Source organism: Stomoxys calcitrans, chromosome 3, assembly GCF_963082655.1.
Source record: "Stomoxys calcitrans chromosome 3, idStoCalc2.1, whole genome shotgun sequence".
In the NCBI taxonomy this organism is placed as follows: Eukaryota; Metazoa; Arthropoda; class Insecta; order Diptera; family Muscidae; genus Stomoxys; species Stomoxys calcitrans.
Window position 1 is genome coordinate 78,117,635 of NC_081554.1, and position 21,198 is coordinate 78,138,832.

The window sequence follows — 21,198 nt, forward strand, 5'->3', positions numbered from 1 at the left end:
CTATGGGGGGAACCAGATGGTGAAAAGACGAGGCTATTACTGCCAGGAAGCAAAAAGGAGGTCAGTATAGCTATTGCTATCATAACGGTACACATAGGACAACGAGCTCACTTATGCAAAATCGGTGCGGCAAGTGATAGCATGTATAGGGCATGCGGGAAAAATGATGAGACATTGGAGCATTTCCTTTGTCATTGCCTGGCTTTCGCGGCTAACAGACACTGGCACTTAGGTGGGGACACAATATCAGACATGAACCAACTTAGGGGAGTGGTATTGAAAACACTTAAGGATTTTGTAAGTAGCACGGAATTCTTAATTTAAAATTTTCTTTTTAGAGGTTACTTCATAGTTTTTAGAGCGCACAACAAGCCGATAGGCCAGTAGGCTTAGGTGTATGTCCATAGTGGCATGGGGTGGATTAATATCTACACCCTCTTCTCAACCTAACCTACACCATAGTAAGGCGCAAATGGCAGAAACGATGGAGGAAGAAAAGAAAGAAACCAAAGAGTAGAAACTCGCAAAGGCAAGAACATCGTACAGTTAGCCACCTCGGGTCTTTACAGAAGAAGTCGAGGCTATTACTGAAAGGAATTAAGAAGGTGGTCAGTATAGCTTAGGGTCAAAAAAGGGACCAAAGAGCAGAAACTCGCAACGGCAAGAACATCGTTCAGTTAGTCATCTCGGGTCTCTACAGAACGCCATCATAAAAAGTCGAGGATATTACTGAAAAGAAGCAAGAAGGTGGTCAGTATAGGTTAGGGCTACAAGCTCACTTTTGAAAAATCAGTGCCGCAAGTGATAACATGCGTTGAGCATATTAGAGCATTTCTTATGTCATTGCCCTGCTTTCGCGCCAAACACTGGCACCAAAGTGGGGACACATAACCAGACATGAACCAAGTTACGTGGTATGGAAAAAAATTAGGGATTTTGTAAGTAGCACGGAATTTCTGAGTTAGATTTTCTTTTTCGAGGTTACTCTTTTAGTCTTTAGAGCGCACAACAAGCCTATTACTGGCTTAGGTGTATGTCCATAGTAGCATGGGGCGGATTAATATACGCACCCTCTCATTAGTCTTACCTAACCTCCACAAAACCAGGAACGGGAAAAGGTTTCTACCCATTATTCTGTGCCTAGTCCTCGCAATCATTTAAGATGGTCGACCGCTTCTATCTCCTCCCCCCATTATAAACTCTATAATTCCCGATTTCTATAAAAATCAAAGACAGAATTTCGAGTAACAAGAAACCAGTAAGGAAAGGCAAAAGTCGGGCGGAGCCGACTATATAATACCCTACACCACCGAGTATACGTAATACACTAATATTCAAATTTAGTCAGACTTTAATTTTGCATACCTATTGAAATATCGAATAGAGCCTTTCGTTGGTACAAAAACTGTGGCTTCTACAGCCTTAAAAGTCGAAACGCATCAAAGATATATATGGGAGTTTTATCTAAATCGATTTTGATGAAGTTTTGCACACGTATAGGGATGCCAATTAAACCATCTCATGAAAAATTTTGTAGAGATCGGACCAAAATTGTGGCTTCTACAGCCTTAAAAGGCCATATCGTATGAAAAATATATATGGCAGCTATATCGAAATTTGGACCGATTTTTATGAAACTTATCACATATCTGAGGACGTTGAATATAACGACCCATGCCAAATTTCGTTAGAATTGTGGCCACTACAGCTTTAAAAGGGCATATCGAATAAAATATATACATGGTAGCTATATACAATATAAATCTGGACCGATTTTTATGGAACTCTGCACACATATTGGGACGTTACAAAAAGCACTTCGTGCCAAATATTGTAAAGATCGGACCAAAATTGTGCCTTTTACAGGCTTAATAGGTCAAATCGGACGAAAGTTATATATGGGAGCTACATTTAAATCTGAACCGATTTAAATGAAATTTCGCACACATATTGAGACGTCACAAAAAGCACTTCGTGCCAAATTTTGTAAAGAAGTGCCGACTACAGCCTTAATAGGTAAAATCGGATGAAAGTTATATATGGGAGCTATATCTAAATCTGAACCGATTTAGATGAAATTTTGCACACATATTGAGACGTCACACGAAACATTTCGTTCCTAATTTTGTAAAGATCGGACCAAAATTGTGCCTTCTACAGCCTTAATAGGTCAAATCGGACGAAAGCTATATATGGGAGCTATATCTAAATCTGAACCGATTTAGATGAAATTTTGCACACATATTGAGACGTCACACGAAACATTTCATGCCTAATTTGGTAGAGATCGCACTAAAATTGTGGCTCCTACAGCTTTAAAAGGGCATATCGGATGAAAGATATATATGGGATCTATATCTAAATTAGGACCTATTTCAATAAAATTTTGCAAACATTTTGGGTCGTTAAAACAAACACTTCGTGTCAAATTTTGTAAAGATCTGACTAAAATTGTGGGTTCTACAGCTTTAAAAGGGCACATCGGATGAAAGATATATATTGGAGCTATATCGAAATCTGGAGCGATTTTTTTTCAAAATAAAAAGCATTCTTCCTTGGACCAAAAAAGACACTTATGCAAAATTTTGTGAAAATCGGACAACAAATGTGACTTGATTACAAGAATACATGGACAGACAGACGGACGGACGGACGGACATAGCTAAATCGAATCAGAAAGTGATTCTGAGTCGATCGGTATAATTATCAGTGGGTCTAGCTCTTCTACTTCTTAGCGTTGCAAACAAATCCACAAATCTACAATACCCTGTACCACAGTGGTGGTGCAGGGTATAACAAGTAAGAGCGTACTAAGTTCGGTCGGGCCGAATCTTATATACCCTCCACCATGGATCGCATCTGTCGAGTTCTTTGCGCAGTATCTCTTTTTAGGCAAACAAAGAATAATGAATATGGATGGAGGAGGGGGAGGAGCTATATCAAGTCAAGAAGCAAAATCGGGAGATCGGTTTATATGGGAGCTGTGTCAAGCTATGGATCGATTCAGCCATGGGAGAAGCCGTTGTACAAAATTTGTCCCAAGTCGGATGAGAATTGCGCTCTCTAGAAGCTCAAAAACTGAAAATCCCAGATCGGTTTATATGGCAGATATATCAGGGTATGGACCGATTTGGACTATACTTCGCATAAATGTTGGAAATGACACCAAAACACCACGTGCAAAATTACAACCAAATTGGATAGGAATTGCGCCTTCTAAAAGCTCAAGACCCAAGATCGGTTTATATAGCAGCTATATTAGGTTATGAACCGATTTGAACCATATTTCGCACAGTTGTTGGAAGTGATATCAAAACACCATGTGCAAAATTTCAGTCAAATTGGATGAGAATTGCACCCTCTAGAGGCTGAAGAAGTCAAGACCCAAGATCGATTTATATGGCAGCTATATCAGGTTATGGACCGATTTGGCCCATTTACAATCCCAACTGACCTACACTAATAAGAAATATTTGTGCAAAATTTCAAGCGGCTAGCTCTACTCCTTCAAAAGTTAGCGTGCTTTCGACATACAGACGGACGTACGGATGGACGGACCTTTCGTCATAATCCGGTTAAAAATGCATAATTTATGCATCCTTAGCAGCTACATCGAAATATGGTCCGATTTTGACCAAATTCGGCATGGACATTTAGTGGTCTAAAAAATGCAAGTCACTGTTCAATTTTGGTCTTTTTTACAACTATATCCAAATCTGGAGAGCTTTAAACCATATAGGACACGGGTGCCGAAAAGCCTAACATAAGTCACCGTGTCAACTTTCAACGAAGTCGGATAATAAATGCGCCTTTTATGGGGCCAATACCTTAAATTGAGAGATCGGTCTATATGGTGGCAGTATCCAAATCTAGATCGAGCCGTCTTCAAGAAGAATATTGAGGGGCCTAGCAGAACTCACTGTCCTAAATTTCAACGGAATCGGACAAAAAATTAGTATTTTATGAGCCTAAGACTCTTTTTATTTTAGGAGGCCACCGTAGCGCAGAGGTTAGCATGTCCGCCTATGACGCTGAACGCCTGGGTTCGAATCCTGGAGAGACCATCAGAAAAAATTTTCAGCGGTGGTTTTCCCCTCCTAATGCTGGCAACATTTGTGAGGTACTTTGCCATGTAAAACTTCTCTCCAAAGAGGTGTCGCACTGCGGCACGCCGTTCGGACTCGGCTATAAAAAGGAGGCCCATTATCATTGAGCTTAGGACTGCACTCATTGATATGTGAGAAGTTTGCCCCTGTTCCTTAGTGGAATGTTCATGGGCAAAATTTGCATTTGCAAGACTTTATAAAGAGAGATCGGAGTATACGGCAGCTATATCCAAAACTGGACCGACATGAGTCAAATTGAACAAATAAAAGCGTGCAAAGTTTGGCCGGACCCAATCTCATATACCCTCCACCGTGGATCGCATTTGTCGAGTTCTTTTTCTGATATATCTTTTCAGACAAACAAAGGATATAAGAAAAGAATTGCTATGCTATTGGAGCTATATCAAGTTATGGTCCGATTCGGACCATAATTGAACTTAATGTTGGAGACCATAGAAGAAGTCATTGTGCGATATTTCGGCCATGTAGAATAAGAATTGCGGCCATTAAGGGCTCAAGAGGTAAAATAGGGACATCGGTTTTTATGGGAGCTGAATCAGACTGTATACTGATTCAGACCATATTTGACATGTATAAATTGCAGAAAAATTGGATAATAATTTCGCCCTCTAGCGGATCAAGAAGTCAATATTCAAGATCGGTTAATATGGCACCTATACCAGGTTATTGACCGATTTAAATCATATTTAGTGCAGTTGTTGGAAGACATAACAAAACACGTTTTGCACAATTTCAGAAAAATTGGATAATAATTGCGCCCTCTAGTGGCACAAGAAGTCAATATTCTAGATCGGTTTACATGGCAGCTATATCAGGTTATTGGCCGATTTAAATCATACCTAGTGTAATTGTTGGAAGACATAACAAAACACGTTTTGCAAAGTTTAAGCACAATCGGATAAGAATTGCGCCCTCCAGTGGCTGAAGAAGTCAAGATTCAAAATCGGTTTCCGTGGCAGCTTTATCAGGTTATGGACTGATTTTAACCTAGTTATGGTTTTATATATATATAAGGCAATGGAATTAAGTTCGCCCTCTAAAAACGTCCTCTCCATTAACTTGTCTACTTATACGACTAGTTTTTTATACTCTCCACCATAGGATTCTGTTTGTAACTACTCGAAATATTCGTCTGAGACCCCATAAAGCATATATATTCTTGATCGTCGCGACATTTTATGTCGATCTAGCCTTGTCTGTCCGTCCGTCGTCCATCTGTCTGTCCGTTCGTCCGTCTGTCTGTCGAAAGCACCCTAACTTCCGAAGGAGTAAAACTAACCGCTTAAAATTTTGCACAAATACTTAGTGTAGGTCGGTTGATATTGCAAATGGGCTATATCGGTCCATATTTTGATATAGCTGCCATATAAACCGATCTTGGGTCTTGACTTCTTGAGCGTCTAGAGTGCGCAATTCTTATCCGATTGGAATGAAATTTTGCATGACGTGTTTTGTTATGATATCCAACAACTGTGCCAAATATGGTTCAAATCGGTCCATAACCTGACATAGCTGCCATATAAACCGATCTTGGGTCTTGACTTCTTAAGCGTCTAGAGAGCGCAATTCTTATCCGATTGGAATAAAATTTTGTATTTCGTGTTTTGTAATGATATCCAACAACTGTGGTAAGTATGGTTCATATCGGTTCATAACCTGATATAGCTGTCATATAAACAGATCTGGGGACTTGACTTCTTGAGCTTCCGACATGACGTACTTTGTTCTTACTTTCAACAACTGTGTCAAATAAGGTTCAAATCGATTCATAACCCGATATAGCTGCCAGCAGAGAAAATCTTTTCGTATATCCTTTTTTGCCTAAGAAGAGATGCCGGGAAAAGAACTCGACAAATGCGATCCATGGTGGAGGGTATGTAAGATTCGGCCCGGCCGAACTTAGCACGTTTTTACTTGTTATACCCTACACTACTACTGTGGTACAGGGCTTTATAACTTAGTGAATTATTTTCTAACACCCAAAAGGAAGAGAGATAGACCCATTGATAGGTAACCGATCGACTCAGAATCACTTTCTGATTCGATTTAACTATGTCCGTCTGTCTGTCTGTCCGCCTGTCCATGTTAATTTGTGTACAAACTACAGGTCGCAATTTTCATCCGATCGACTTCAAATATTGTATGGGCATGTTCTTCGGTCTAGAGACGAAGCCTGTTGAAATTAAAAAAAATCGATTCAGATTTGGATATAGCTCACATATATATGTTCATCCGATTTGCAGTAATAATGCAATAAAATGGTCATTTGTTACCCGATTCTCTCGAAGGAAGGATTTTCTAATGACTCTTGACTTACTAATGAATTTCATGGAAATCGGTTCAGTATTAGTTATGGCTCCCCTATATATGTTCTTTAGATCTTGGATAATTTGCAATAATGTTGTCATTTGTCAACCGTAGTTATTACAGTTTGAACATATTTTTGCTCGCCAAGGTCCATCAAAAATGGTTCAGAATTGGATATAGCTCCCACATTGTACTTATGGGGTAGGTGTAGGGTATTATACAGTCGGCACCGCCCGACTTTTGGCCCTTCCTTACTGGTTTTTTTTTTTAATATTTTTGCTTATGCTTTGGTTTTGGTACACTTCAATTATATTTTTGTCACATTTTTTTTTTACTTTATCCACAGTATCACAGTTAAACAGATTATATGGAGAAAAACATCGTACGTATGTCATATCTCTTTCACCACAATTACTCTAGCAGTAATAAGATTTTTCCGTGCCTTAAGTCACTTACATTCCTCGCTTGGAGAAAAATGGGAATCCTTTATTCAGTCTTCATCTTTTGAAAGGACATTATTGTTCATTTTTAACAAGGGGTTTTTCTTGTATCCTTTGTGCATTAAAAATTCTAAAAACCCATTCACATTAAAACGAAAGGCTGTTTGCCATCTGAAAAGAAAAAAAAGAAAGGACAAAAAGGAAATTAGATTTACAAAAATTTACTTGTCATATGCTGATAAAAATACACATGTGAAAACAATTTATATTTATTCTTATGGAATATAGTGAATATGGTGGGGCTGAAGGAAGACGGGTATGATCAGAAAGCTGAGAAAGAACTCAGACTACTTGGCAATGACAATAAGACGAGATAGGTTCTTCGGGAATCGGTTTCTCGAGGCACTCCTCTCTCTGTCTACCACTAGAGTGGTAGGCGGATTGAGGGCAGTGAGGCCTTGGTCGAGATGGAATCAAGGTGGAGATAGATATACTCGTTATCAGTGCGGTTATCAATTTTAAACAAAATTTAGGTAGTTTTTGAAAGCTTTAAATAACGATAGATTAGAATAGAAACAAATAAAACAAGTAAAAGCGTGCTAAGTTCGGCCGGGCCGAATCTTATATACCCTCCACCATGGAGCGCATTTGTCAGTTCTTTTCCCGGCATCTCTTCTTAGGCAAAAAATGATATAAGAAAAGAGAGAAAGAACAAGATATGGTCCGGTTCGGACCACAATTAAATTATATGTTGGAGACCTGTGTAAAATTTCAGCCAATTCGTATAAGAATTGCGCCCATTGGGGCTCACGAAGTAAAATAGAGAGAAAGATTTATATGGGATCTGTATTGGGCTATAGACCGATTCAGACCATAATAAACACGTATGTTGATGGTCATGAGAGGATCCGTCGTACAAAATTTCAGGCATATCGGATAATAATTGGGACCTCTAGGGGTCAAGAAGTCAAGATCGCAGATCGGTTTATATGGCAGCTATATCAGGTTATGAACCGATTTGAACCTTATTTGACACAGTTGTTGAAAGTAAAAATAAAATACGTCATGCAAAATTTCAGCCAAATCGGATAGGAATTGCGCCCTCTAAAAGCTCAAGAAGTCAAATCCCCAGATCTGTTTATATGACAGCTATATCAGGTTATGGACCGATTTCAACCATACTTGGCACAGTTGTTGGATATAATAACGAAATACTTCGTGCAAAAATTCATTCAAATCGGATAAGAATTGTGCCCTCTAGAGGCTCAAGAAGTCAAGACCCAAGATCGGTTTATATGGCAGCTATATCAGGTTATGGACCGATTTAAACCATACTTGGCACAGTTGTTGGGTATCATAACAAAACACGTCGTGCGAAATTCCATTCCATTCGGATAAGAATTGCGCCCTCTAGAGGCTCAAGAAGTCAAGACCCCAGATCGGTTTATATGGCAGCTATATCAGGTTATAGACCGATTTGAACCATACTTGGCACAGTTGTTGGATATAATAACAAAACACGTCGTGCAAAATTTCATTTCAATCGGATAAGAATTGCGCACTCTAGAGGCTCAAGAAGTCAAGACCCAAGATCGGTTTATATGGCAGCTATATCAGGTTATGGACCGATTTCAACCATACTTGACACAGTTGTTGGATATCATAACAAAACACGTCATGCAAAATTTCATTCTGATCAGGTAAGAATTGCGCACGCTAGAGGCTCAAGAAGTCAAGACCCAAGACCGGTTTATATGGCAGCTATATCAGGTTATGAACCGATTTGAACCATACTTGGTACAGTTGTTGGATATCATAACAAAACACGTCGTGCAAAATTTCTTCCCAATCGGATAAGAATTGCGCACTCTAGAGGCTCAAGAAGTCAAGACCCAAGATCGGTTTATATGGCAGCTATATCAAAACATGGACCGATATGGCCCATTTACAATACCAACCGACCTACACTAATAAGAAGTATTTGTGCAAAATTTCAAGCGGCTAGCTTTACTCCTTCGGAAGTTAGCGTGCTTTCGACAGACAGACGGTCGGACGGACGGACGGACGGACGGACGGACGGACGGACGGACGGACGGACGGACGGACGGACGGACGGACAGACGGACGGACATGGCTAGATCGACATAAAATGTCACGACGATCAAGAATATATATACTTTATGGGGTCTCAGACGAATATTTCGAGTAGTTACAAACAGAATGACGAAATTAGTATACCCTCCATCTTATGGTGGAGGGTATAAAAAACATGTTAATTTCGGCCGGGCCGAATCTTGGGAACCCACCACCAGAGTCCACTTAGGATTCTGCTAAGAATTTATGCAAAATAAATTTTGTTGCAAGGCATAATTTTCTTCTACATACCAAACTTCTGTCAAACCAGCAAACATTAAAAGCTTCTAGGAACCGAACAAGAATGATCGAGATACCGGGTCACATTGCAGCTATATCAGGTTATAGACTGATTTGGACCGTATTAAGTACAGTCGTTAAAAGTTGTAACAGAACACCTAATTCAAAATTTCAGTCAAATCGGATAACAATTGCGGCTTGTGAGGATTTAAGAAGTCAAATTGGGAGATCGGTTTATATGGAAGCTATATCAGGTTAAAGGTCGTACTCAACACAGTTGTTGGAAGTCATAACAGAACACTACATGCAAAATTTCAGCCAAATTGGATAGAAATTGCGGCTTCCAAGGACTCAAGCATTGAATTCGCGAGATCGGTTTATATGGGAGCTATATCAGGTTATAGACCGACTTAACTCGTACTTAGCGTATTTGTTGGAAGTCATAGCAGAACACTACATACAAAATTTCAGCCAAATCGGACGAAAATTGCGTCTTGTAAGGGCTCAAGAAGTCAAATCTGGAGATCCGTTTATAAGGGAGCTATATCAGGCTATAAACCGATTTGGATCGTACTTAGAACAGTTGTTAAAAGTCAGAAAAAGTTGTTAAACGGAACACCGCATGCAAAATTTCAGTCAAATTGCACAAAAATTGCGACTTTCAAGGGATCACAAAGTCAAATCGGAAGATCCGTTTATATGGTAACTATATCTAAATTTGGACCTATATAGTCCATTTGCAATCAAGAATATAAATACTTAGAACGTCAAGACAATTAAGAATATATATCACTTTATATGGTCGCAGATCAATATTTCGAGGTGCTACAAACGGATTGACTAAATTAGTATCCACTCGTAGTTGAACAAGTTTAAATTTAAAATTTAAAACCGGGAGTTTTATTAAATCCTGCCAAATACCTCCACCCGATATCGACGCAATTTGGAACTAGAAGTTATTTTGGACCCTTTACCGTGTCTAGATTAGACTTTTTTTGGAGTTTACTCCTCCGACTTAAAGAAGTGGGTATCCAACGTCCAGCGCATTTTATGGAGAGTTGCTCCACACCCATATAAACATTCCACTGACTACATACCGATCGGACAATATGGGTCAAAAATTATAAGATATTTGCGCGTAGAGTGAATATGAACCCATGAAACATTAATAGGGACGGGAAGGCAGAATTCGGGCGTTGTCGACTAAGGAACATTCTCTACATAAACTATGAGTTGACATGTGGTCCCTCGGATAAACAAAGGAAGGCGTATTGGGATAAATTTCGCCGCACATTATGCACGACTATACGGATGGTTCCAAACTAGGCGACCAGGTGGCCTTTGAGGTGTGCTCTGTATAACAAGAAGTGGTCGTACCGAGAAGGCTACCCGACCACAGCAGTGTGTATTAAGCGGAGATCCTTGCAATTAAAGAAGTGGTGGAATGGCTAAGATATGATGTCATTACGACGATTGGCATATATATATATTCTCAGATAGCCTGGCAGCCATTAAATCCCTGGATAACATATTTCTGAACTCAAAAACCGCCACCGACTGTCACAGATCTCCCAACGAGATGGCAGAACTGTTAAAAATTCACCTGTTCTGGGTGCGGGGCCACAGAGACATCCCAGGGAATTTTAATGCGGACAAGATTGCGAGACTAGGAATAGCAATAGAATTTATATAGAATTCTTTACGTATGGCTCCAAGCTAGTCGATCAGGTGGGCCTTAGGGTGTATTCGAAAGATCAAGAAGTTGTCATATCGAATAGGTTACCCGACCACTGCAGTGTGTATCAAGAGGAGGTCCTTGCAATTAAGGAAGTGGTGGAATGGCTAAGATATAATGTCATTACGACGATTGGCATAAATATATTCTCCGATAGCCAGGCAACCATTAAATCCCTGGAGAACGAATTTCTGAATTCAGACACCGCTCTCGATGTCATAGATTTCTCAAAGAGATAACTGAACAGTTCAATATTCCCCTGTTTTGGGAGCTGCGCCAAAGAGATATAACAGGGATTTGTAGATCAGACGAGTTTGTAAGACTAGGAACTTCCTTACACATTCCAGAGAAGCTGGAATCTGTGGGTGTGCCTCTAGCATCATGTAAGCTAAGTTTTTAGTACCAGGCGCGAAGGACAACGAATGATAAATGGTCACAAAAAGGGGACTGTGAGCATTCCAAAACTATGTGGCCTAATCTAGACTTGAAGAGGTCTGCCGCTTTGCTGTCACTGGCTAGAACAGACGTCTCAGTCATTGTGTACGTCATGATAGGTCACTGTCTAATCGCAAAACATGCTGACAGAGTGAAGGCTGCCAGCAACGACTTTTGCAGAACCTGTGAGGACATCGAAGAAGAAAAGACTATAGAACACCTTATGTGTGTGTGTTTCCTGCACTGGCAGTCAGAAGGAGTTCCACTTTAGGTTATCATTTCTTTGAGAATCTGGCTGATTTAGCGGACTAGAAGGCATCCTCCTCCTTCTGTTCCTGTGGTATCACAATGGACGAAAACGTCTAAATGAATCTGATGGCAGGCTGCGGCTTAAACCTAACCGAACCTAACCTACTGCTGTATCACAATGGACGAAAACGAAATGGACGACCCACGTTAAGTGGGTCTGATGGCAGACTGCCACTTAAAACTTACCTAACCAACTCTGTAAGTTAAAATTGGATAATATTACTGGAAATGCAAATTTGCCCAAAAAAGTTTTCTTACTTAACATTGGGAATATGTCTCTTATATTACCTTGCAGGGTGGCAAGGTTGGTAAATACACCTAAGTCTGGCAAGGCAAATTATGCAACCCCAAGCCTGCAGACCTATAAGTCTTACGTCCTTTCCACTAAAAAATATGGAGTGTTTTTTTGGATACCATGAGAGAGAGTAGGACATCCAGCGAACTGCTCAAATACAAACAGCATTCCTATGCCAAGAGAAGGTCGGTGGGACTGACCTGCACGAGGTTGTCCATAAGAGAGAAGAATCGTTCTATACCAAAGCGCACACACTGCCGGTATGCATTGGGATCGAGGCGGCTTTTAACAATGTGCGGACCGACATATTGATCCAATCCTTAGACGAGTACCGGTTGGATCGGTTCCTTAGAGTCTGGATAAACCATATGCTAAGGAACAGGTGGATAAATTGTGTGTCATAAATATAAAGGAGAAAGTGCCACAAGACACGCCACAGGGAGGTATTTTATCGTTACTCCTATGGGATTTGAACCCGCCTGGTACGCAGACGGTGTTATAATACTTCTTAGTGGTAAGAATCCAAACCAGCTGTGCAGAAGGGCCGAATGGGTCTTGCACATGGCATATGACTGGGCTAGACCCAGAGTTCATAATTTTAACCCAGAGAAAAACAGAAATATGCCTGTTCAGGAGAAATACCAAGGTGGGCCAATTTGACGCACCACGTTTCCTCACTTAAACGATTTCTATATCTGATAAGGTCAAATACTTGGGTGTGTTCTGGGCCAGGAAACTTAACTGGAAGGGTCACATTCAAGGGGCGTACTGAGAAGGCTCACAGATGTTGGACACTATGTAGACGGGCCGTAGGCTCCAAACGGGGCCTGAATCCGTGGATAGTCCACTGGCTCTGCAGGAACGGGATTAGACCGATGCTTACTTACGCCTCGGTAGTTTGCTGGATTGCGATGGAGAAAAAGTGCAACGTAAAGATAACACAACAGGTTCAGAGAATATCTAGTCTTGTCATAGGCAGTACGATGAGGACCAACTAGAGACTATTCTAGATATCCGACTCATAGACATACAGTTAAGTGTGAGACAGTCATTGCGGCTATGTGACTTAAGGCGATGCGAGAATTAATAGAGGATTGGAGCAAGTCATACCATCGCGGTATAATCGAGACGACGATAGGAAACCTGGTTGGAATGGAAGGGGTTTCCGCTCGGATACCTGAGATTACACTTGAGGTCGATTGCCTGACACTCCTGCCAAAATCAAAGACGTGGATTGATGGAGCTCTGGTATTGTCATCTGGGAGATCATGCTATACAGATGGATCAAAGCTAGAGGACAGAGTGGGACTAGGGCTCTACATTAAGAACCCAAGGACTGAGATCTGTTTTCGACTGTCTGACCATAATACGATCTTATAGGCATATTCCGGGCGATTATGGAATGCCTGAGGTAGTGCGGTGTTTACGCGAGGATGTCAAGTGTGAATAACTTTACGGACAGTAAACTGGCTATTGGGGCAATAACTACCAGGACGGTAAGGTCACGAACAGAGTGTAAGAAGGAGATTAACGCCTTCTCTTAGGATACCACATTCCGAAACGTTTGCTTGCCGTGTCATAGCGAAGTAAGGGGGAATGAAAGACCAGACGATTAGAAGGTGAAGACCAGAAGGCTGCCATCAATAAACTTGGTTAACTCGAAGCCTGTCGTGTCGACACAGTCCGAGTTAAGGACGTGGTCGACGAACGTGCAAGAAACACTGTGGAACAGCGAATTTCTTTTTCGAGGTAACTTTTTATACCCTCCACCGTAGAATGGGAGTATGCCAATCTAGTCATTCCGTTTGTAACACCTGGAAATATTCGTAAAGTATATATTCTTGATCGTCTCGATGTTCTGAGTCGAAATAGCCGCGTCCGTCCGTCTATCGAAATCACAATAGAGGGCGAAGGCGTAGAGCTAGCCGCTTCAAATTGTGCACAGATACTTAATGTTAATGTAAAAAGGTGAGAATTGCAAATGGACCATATCTGTTCAGATATAGCTCCCATATAAACCGATTTGCCGATTTGACTTCTTGAACCCCTGGAAGCTACAAATTTTGTCTGATATGCCGATAGCTGTTCTTAGTACGGTCCTACGATTTGGCTGAATTTTGGCATCTAGTGTTTCAAAAAACTGTGTCAAGTGCGGTCTAAATCGGTCAATAAATTGACGTAACTCCCATTTAAACATGTATGTAGGTTTGTTTGTTTGGTTGTGTGTTCCTTATAGACTCAGAAACCCTGAACCGATTTTCTTGACATTTTCACTGATGGTGCTTAATGATCGCGTAGAGAAAATAGGGTACTACATTTCTTGATATCTGAAGGGGGAGCGGACGCTCCCCCTTCCCCTAATTTCCTGAAACGCCAGATCTCGGGGTTGTGTAGTGCGATTTAAGCCACATTTTATGTGCTCTCTTATAGTAACCTAAGAAAACAAAAATTTAACATTCAAATTTCGGATGGGGTACCCTGGGGGGGGGGCGCCCCACCCCAAAACCTACCAAATATATATATTCACCAATCGCGACAACATGGGACTCAAATGAAAGGTATTTAGGATAAGCAAACGCAACTGATATCTAATTGTCGGACCAAGTGTTTGGGGGAGCACCCCAACCCCCAAAACACCCCAAATCGGACGTATTTACCAAACGAAAGATATTTGCGAGTAAAATACGAAACTGAACCTGACATCAACATTCGCGGCCAACTATCTAGGGGTTGTCCCACCACCATAACAATCGCCAAGTAGGACGTATTTGCTCACCAAGACAATTTGGGTCTTCAAGACAGTTGTGCTCGATATTTTTAGTTTTTAGGGCCCATACCCCAAACCGTACATATTTGCTGGCTTTTTCAATAAAGGGCTTAAGTGAATGGACTTTGAGATTAGAAAACGAATTTGATGTCCAATTTTTAGACCAATGGCAATGTGGGGTTGAAATAAATGATATATGAGAGTATTTCACGATGCTGATAATTTTTATACCCTCCAGGATGGGGGTGTACTAATTTCGTCATTCTGTTTGTAACACCTCGAAATATCCGTCTAAGACCCCATTAAGTATATATATTCTTGATTGTCATGTCGTTTTAAGTCGATCTAGCCATGTCCGCACGCAAACTTTCGAAGGAGTAAAGCTATCCGTATTTTGCACAAATACTTTTTATTAGTGTAGGTCGGTGGGTATTGTAAATAGGCCAAATCGGCCCATGCTTTGATATAGCTGCCATATAAACCGATCTGGGGTCTTGATTTCTTGAGCCTCTAAAGGGTGCAATTCTTATCCGATTTTATTGAAATTTCGCACGTAGTGTTTTGGTAGCACTTCCAATAACCATGCTAAGTATGGTTTAAATCGGTCAATGTTTTGATACAACTGCCATATATACCGATCTTGGGTCTTGACTTCTTGAGCCTCTAGATTGCGCGATTCTCGTCCGATTTAACTGAAATATTGCACGTAGCGTTCTGGTAGCACTTCCAACAACTACGCGAAGTGTGGTTTTAGTCGGTCCATGGTTTGACATAGATGCCATATAAACTGATCTTGGGTCTTGACTTCTTGAGCCTCTAGAGGGCGCAATTTTTATCCGATTTTATTGAAATTTTGCACATAGTGTTTTGGTACCACTTCCAACAATCACACTAAGTATACGTAGTGTTTTGGTATCACTTCCACCGGAATTGCTGTCATATAAACCGATCTTCTGATTGACTTCATGCGCCTCTGGAAGCCACAAGTTTTGTCCGTAGTGTTCTGTTATGACTTCTAATAACTGTGTCAAGTATGGTCCCTTTCAGTTTATAACCTGATATAGCTGCCATATAAACCGAACTCCCGATTAGACATCTTTAGCCCATGAAAGTCGCAATTTTCATTCGATGAAGTTAAAATTTTGCACATGGTGTTCTGTTATGACTTCCCTCAGAATCCATGGTGTTGAGTTCCCATGATTTGGCCCGACCTAACTTGGCACACTTTTAATTGTTAGTATTTAGAGCGCACCACAAGCCGATTGCTGACTTAGGTGTATGTCCATAGTGGAAAGCTAACCTTACCAACCCTAACTCATACATCAATGAATGATCTCAAGTTTAAGTTCAATGGTAAGGGATGTTCTTTTCATTGTCATGTCAGAAAGCTTTATTGCCATCATCAGCCTGAAAATTTGTTTCTGATATTCTCACCAGAATTCGAACCAAGGTTTTGAACTTCTCAGTAGAACATGCTAAACTCTGCCTCATGGATGCCATTAAGGTACTGGGCCAAACTTCTCACAAATCCATGAGTGCCGTCCGATTCAATTTTAATGATAAGGGGCCTCCTTTTTATACCCTCCACCATAGGATAGGGGGTATACTAATTTCGTCATTCTGTTTGTAACTACTCGAAATATTCGTCTGAGACCCCATAAAGCATATATATTCTTGATTGTCGCGAAATTTTATGTCGATCTAGCCATGTCCGTCCGTCTGTCCGTCCGTCCGTCCGTCCGTCTGTCTGTCGAAAGCAGGCTAACTTCCGAAGGAGTAGAGCTAGCCGCTTGAAATTTTGCACAAATACTTCTTATTAGTGTAGGTCGTTTGGTATTGTAAATGGGCCATATCAGTCCATAACCTGATATAGCTGCCACATAAACCGATCTTGGGTCTTGACTTCTTGAACCTCTAGAAGGCGCAAATCTTATCCGATTGGGATGAAATCTTGCACGACTTATTTTGTTATGATATCCAACAATTGTGCCAAGTATGGTTCAAATCGGTCTATAACCTAATATAGCTGCCATATAAACCGATCTTGGGTCTTGACTTCATGAGCCTCTAGAGTGCGCAATTTTTATCCGATTGGAATGGAATTTTGCACGACGTGTTTTGGTATGATATCCAACAATTGTGCCAAGTACGGTTTAAATCGGTTCATAACCTGATATAGCTGCCATATAAACCGATCTTGGGTCTTGACTTCTTGAACCTCTAGAAGGCGCAAATCTTATCCGATTGTAATGAAATCTTGCACGACGTATTTTGTTATGATATCCAACAACTATGCCAAGTATGGTTCAAATCGGTTCAGTATCTGGTATAGCTGTCATATAAAGCGATCTTGGGTCTTGACTTCTTGAGCCAATTGAGGGCGCAATTCTCATCCGATTTGGCTTAAATTTGCATGAGGTGTTTTGTTATGACTTCCAATAACTGTGCTAAGTATGGCGTAAATCGACATAGAACCTGATATAGCTGCCATATAAACCGATCTGGGGTCTTGACTTCTTGAGCCTCTAGAGGGCGCAATTATCGTCCGATTTAACTGAAATTTTGCATGTAGTGTTTTGGTATTACTATCAACAACTGTGCTAAGTATGATTCAAATCGGTTCATAATCTGGTATAGCTGTCATATAAACCGATCTTGGATCTTGACTTCTTGACTTCTTGAGCCAATTAAGGGCGCAATTCTCATCCGATTTGGCTGAAATTTGCATGAGGTGTTTTGTTATGACTTCCAATAACTGTGCTAAGTATGGCGTAAATCGATATAGAACCTGATATAGCTGCCATATAAACCGATCTGGGATCTTGACTTCCCGATTTTGCTTCTTGAGCCCCTACAAGGCGCAATTCTTATCCGAATGAACTGAATTCATTTATGGTCCGAATCGGACTATAACTTGATATAGCTCCAATAGTATAACAGTTCTTATTCAATATTCTATGTTTGTCTAAAAGGAGATACCTCGCATAGAACTCGATAAATGCGATCAATGGTGGAGGGTATATAAGATTCGGCCCGGCCGAACTTAGCACGCTCTTACTTGTTATAGCTGAGTCTGAACGGCGTGTCGCAGAGAGTTTATTTCAGTTATAATGACAGTATGCTATTAGAACTACTAAAAAATTTCGGAATACTCTAAATGAAAACTAAAAACTGACAGATCTCGTTCATCTTTTCACAAATGACACAACTAGTTGGGTAAAACGATTCCATTTAAACCCTTCAAAATGTTAATTCTCACAGTTTCTTTAATCCCAAGCAATTATATAAAATTACAAAGAAGTCCCGCAAGTTTAAACATCTTTTTAATTCCTTCTCCCCTCAAACATTTCACAATTTCTGTATTCCTCTTACAGCATTTTCAAATATTTTCTTTGAATTCCCTCTCTACACAATGTCAAGCATTCAGAGTATGTACTTAGATTCAACTGTCGTTTGTTATTTTACCATAAAGTCAACGACAGCACATGCTGGTTGCAAAAGAAAAATACAAATAAAAAACAAGTAAAAGCGTGCTAAGTTCGGCCGGGCCGAATCTTATATACCCTCCACCATGGATCGCATATATCGAGTTCTTTTCCCGGCATCTCTTCTTAGGCAAAAAAGGATATAAGAGAAGATTTGCTCTGCTATTAGAGCGATATCAAGATATGGTCCGGTTTGGACCACAATTAAATTATATGTTGGAGACCTGTGTAAAATGTCAGCCAATTCGAATAAGAATTGCGCCCTTTGTTGGCTCAAGAAGTTAAATAGAGAGATCGATTTATATGGGAGCTATATCAGGCTATAAACCGATTCAGACCATAATAAACACGTATGTTAAAGGTCATGAGAGAATCCGTCGTACAAAATTTCAGGCAAATCGGATAATAATTGTGACCTCTAGAGGCTCAAGAAGTCAAGATCCCAGATCGGTTTATATGGCAGCTATATCAGGTTATGAACCGATTTGAACCATATTTGGCACAGTTGTTGGATATCATAACAAAATACTACGTGCCAAAATTCATTCAAATTGGATAAGAATTGCGCCCTCTATAGGCTCAAGAAGTCAAGACCCAAGATCGGTTTATATGACAGCTATATCACCTGATATAGCTGTCATAACCGATTTGATCGGTTTATATGACAGCTATATCACCTGATATAGCTGTCATGGACCGATTTGAACCATACTTAGCACAGTTGTTGGATATCGTAACAAAACACGTCGTGCAAAATTTCATTCCAATCGGATAAGAATTGCGCACTCTAGAGGCTCAAGAAGTCAAGACCCAAGATCGGTTTATATGACAGCTAAATCAGGTTATGGACCGATTTGAACCATACTTGACACAGTTGTTGGATGTCATAACAAAACACGTCGTGCAAAATTTCATTCCAATCGGATAAGAATTGCGCACTCTAGAGGCTCAAGAAGTCAAGACCCAAGATCGGTTTATATGGCAGCTATATCAGATTATGGACCGATTTGAACCATACTTAGCACAGTTGTTGGATGTCATAACAAAACACGTCGTGCAAAATTTCATCCCAATCGGATAAGAATTGCGCACTCTAGAGGCTCAAGAAGTCAAGACCCAAGATCGGTTTATATGGCAGCTATATCAAAACATGGACCGATATGGCCCATTTGCAATACCAACCGACCTACACTAATAAGAAGTATTTGTGCAAAATTTCAAGCGTCTAGCTTTACTCCTTCGGAAGTTAGCGTGCTTTCGACAGACAGACGGACGGACGGACGGACGGACGGACGGACGGACGGACGGACGGACGGACATGGCTAGATCGACATAAAATTTCACGACGATCAAGAATATATATACTTTATGGGGTCTCAGACGAATATTTCGAGTAGTTACAAACAGAATGACGAAATTAGTATACCCCCCATCTTATGGTGGAGGGTATAATAATAAGACGAAAAAAAAGCAAACTCTGAGAGGCCAACAGATGCCTTAAACAGAATAATTCAGTCCTCAAATAAATTTTGAAAAATATACACCCAGTCATTTCAACATCTATATTTGCTTGTGCCCCTGCAAACAATGCGTGCGTGTGTATGTCACTTCATCCAAGATTGCCTGACACGATGCCACCCCAAATGGCAAGATTGATGGCTGAGACTATTTAAGCATAAAATATTCACCGCAAAACCTACCAAAGATGTGGAATGACAGCCAAGTCTTGCAAAAGTCTCATATCCGCATTAAGGCCAACCACGTAAGGAACGGGAAGCTGCAACATTGGCAGCTGTTACTATGACGGATGTATTAACAACTTTTCACCACTGGCAATAAGGATACCAAGCAAAAAACAACAACAACAAGGCCTTAAGTGCGTGGAGGAATAAATTTAAAATAAATCCTCATTTAAATGATATTTAAAGATGGATTAAATTTAATACACTCTTATAAAAAAAAACAAATCCCAAATAAATCGTTTTGAATGGATTTGCTGCAAAACGGAGTGTAAATTTAATTGGCTTAAATTATTTACGTAGTCTATTTATAGAAGTGGGAAAAGATATTTTATGGTATATTTTTATACCCTCCACCATACGACGGGGGTATACTAATTTCGTCATGCTGTTTGTAACTACTCGAAATATTCGTCTGAGACCCCGTAAAGTATATATATTCTTGATTCGTCGTGACATGTTATGTCGGTTAAGCCATGTCCTTCCGTCCGTCCGTCTGTCTGTCGAAAGCACGCTAACTTTCGAAGGAGTAAAGCTAGCCGCTTGAAATTATGCACAAATACTTCTTATTGGTGTAGGTCGGTTGGTATTGTAAATGCGCCATATCGTTCCATGTTTTGATATAGCTGCCATATAAACCGATCTTGGGTCTTGACTTCTTGAGCCTCAAGAAGATGCAATTCTTATCCAATTAGAATGAAACTCTGCACGAAGTGTTTTGTTATTATATAAAACAACTGTGCAGAGTATGGTTCAAATCGGTCCATAACCTTCTGTAGCAGCCATATAAACCGATCAAGGGTCTTGAATTCTTGAGCCACTAGAGGGCGCAATTCTTATCCGAATGGAATAAAATATTGCACGGCGAGTTTCGCTATGACTTCAAACAACTGTGCTAAGTATGGTTCAAATCGGTCCGTAACCTGATATAGCTGCCATATAAACCGATCCTGAATCTTGACTTCTTGAGTCACTAGAGGGTGGTTGATATGAAATTTTACTCCAAGTATTTTGCGAAAAGGGTTGGACCCCCTAAAAATTGGTCTCGAAAGTGTGTATCAATTCCTTCTCTACCCCCCACTTCCTTTCATTGAAGCCCCACATTGACATGGTCGGTAAACATGCTCGATTTAGGAGTGTTTTGTGGAGTGGGGTGGTCCCCCAAACACTATGACCTGAACATATA

The 21,198-nt window shown here is 40.4% G+C and overlaps 1 long non-coding RNA gene across 1 annotated transcript in view; it reads right to left on the reverse strand.

The window, feature by feature from the left end:
* Window positions 1-21,198, reverse strand: part of LOC131995917 (uncharacterized) — a 142,937-nt gene that overhangs the window by 1,631 nt on the left and 120,108 nt on the right. Inside the window, exon 2 of the long non-coding RNA XR_009397688.1 lies at window positions 6,891-7,045. This is a non-coding gene — a long non-coding RNA (uncharacterized LOC131995917). The remainder of the gene's footprint in view (window positions 1-6,890; window positions 7,046-21,198) is intronic.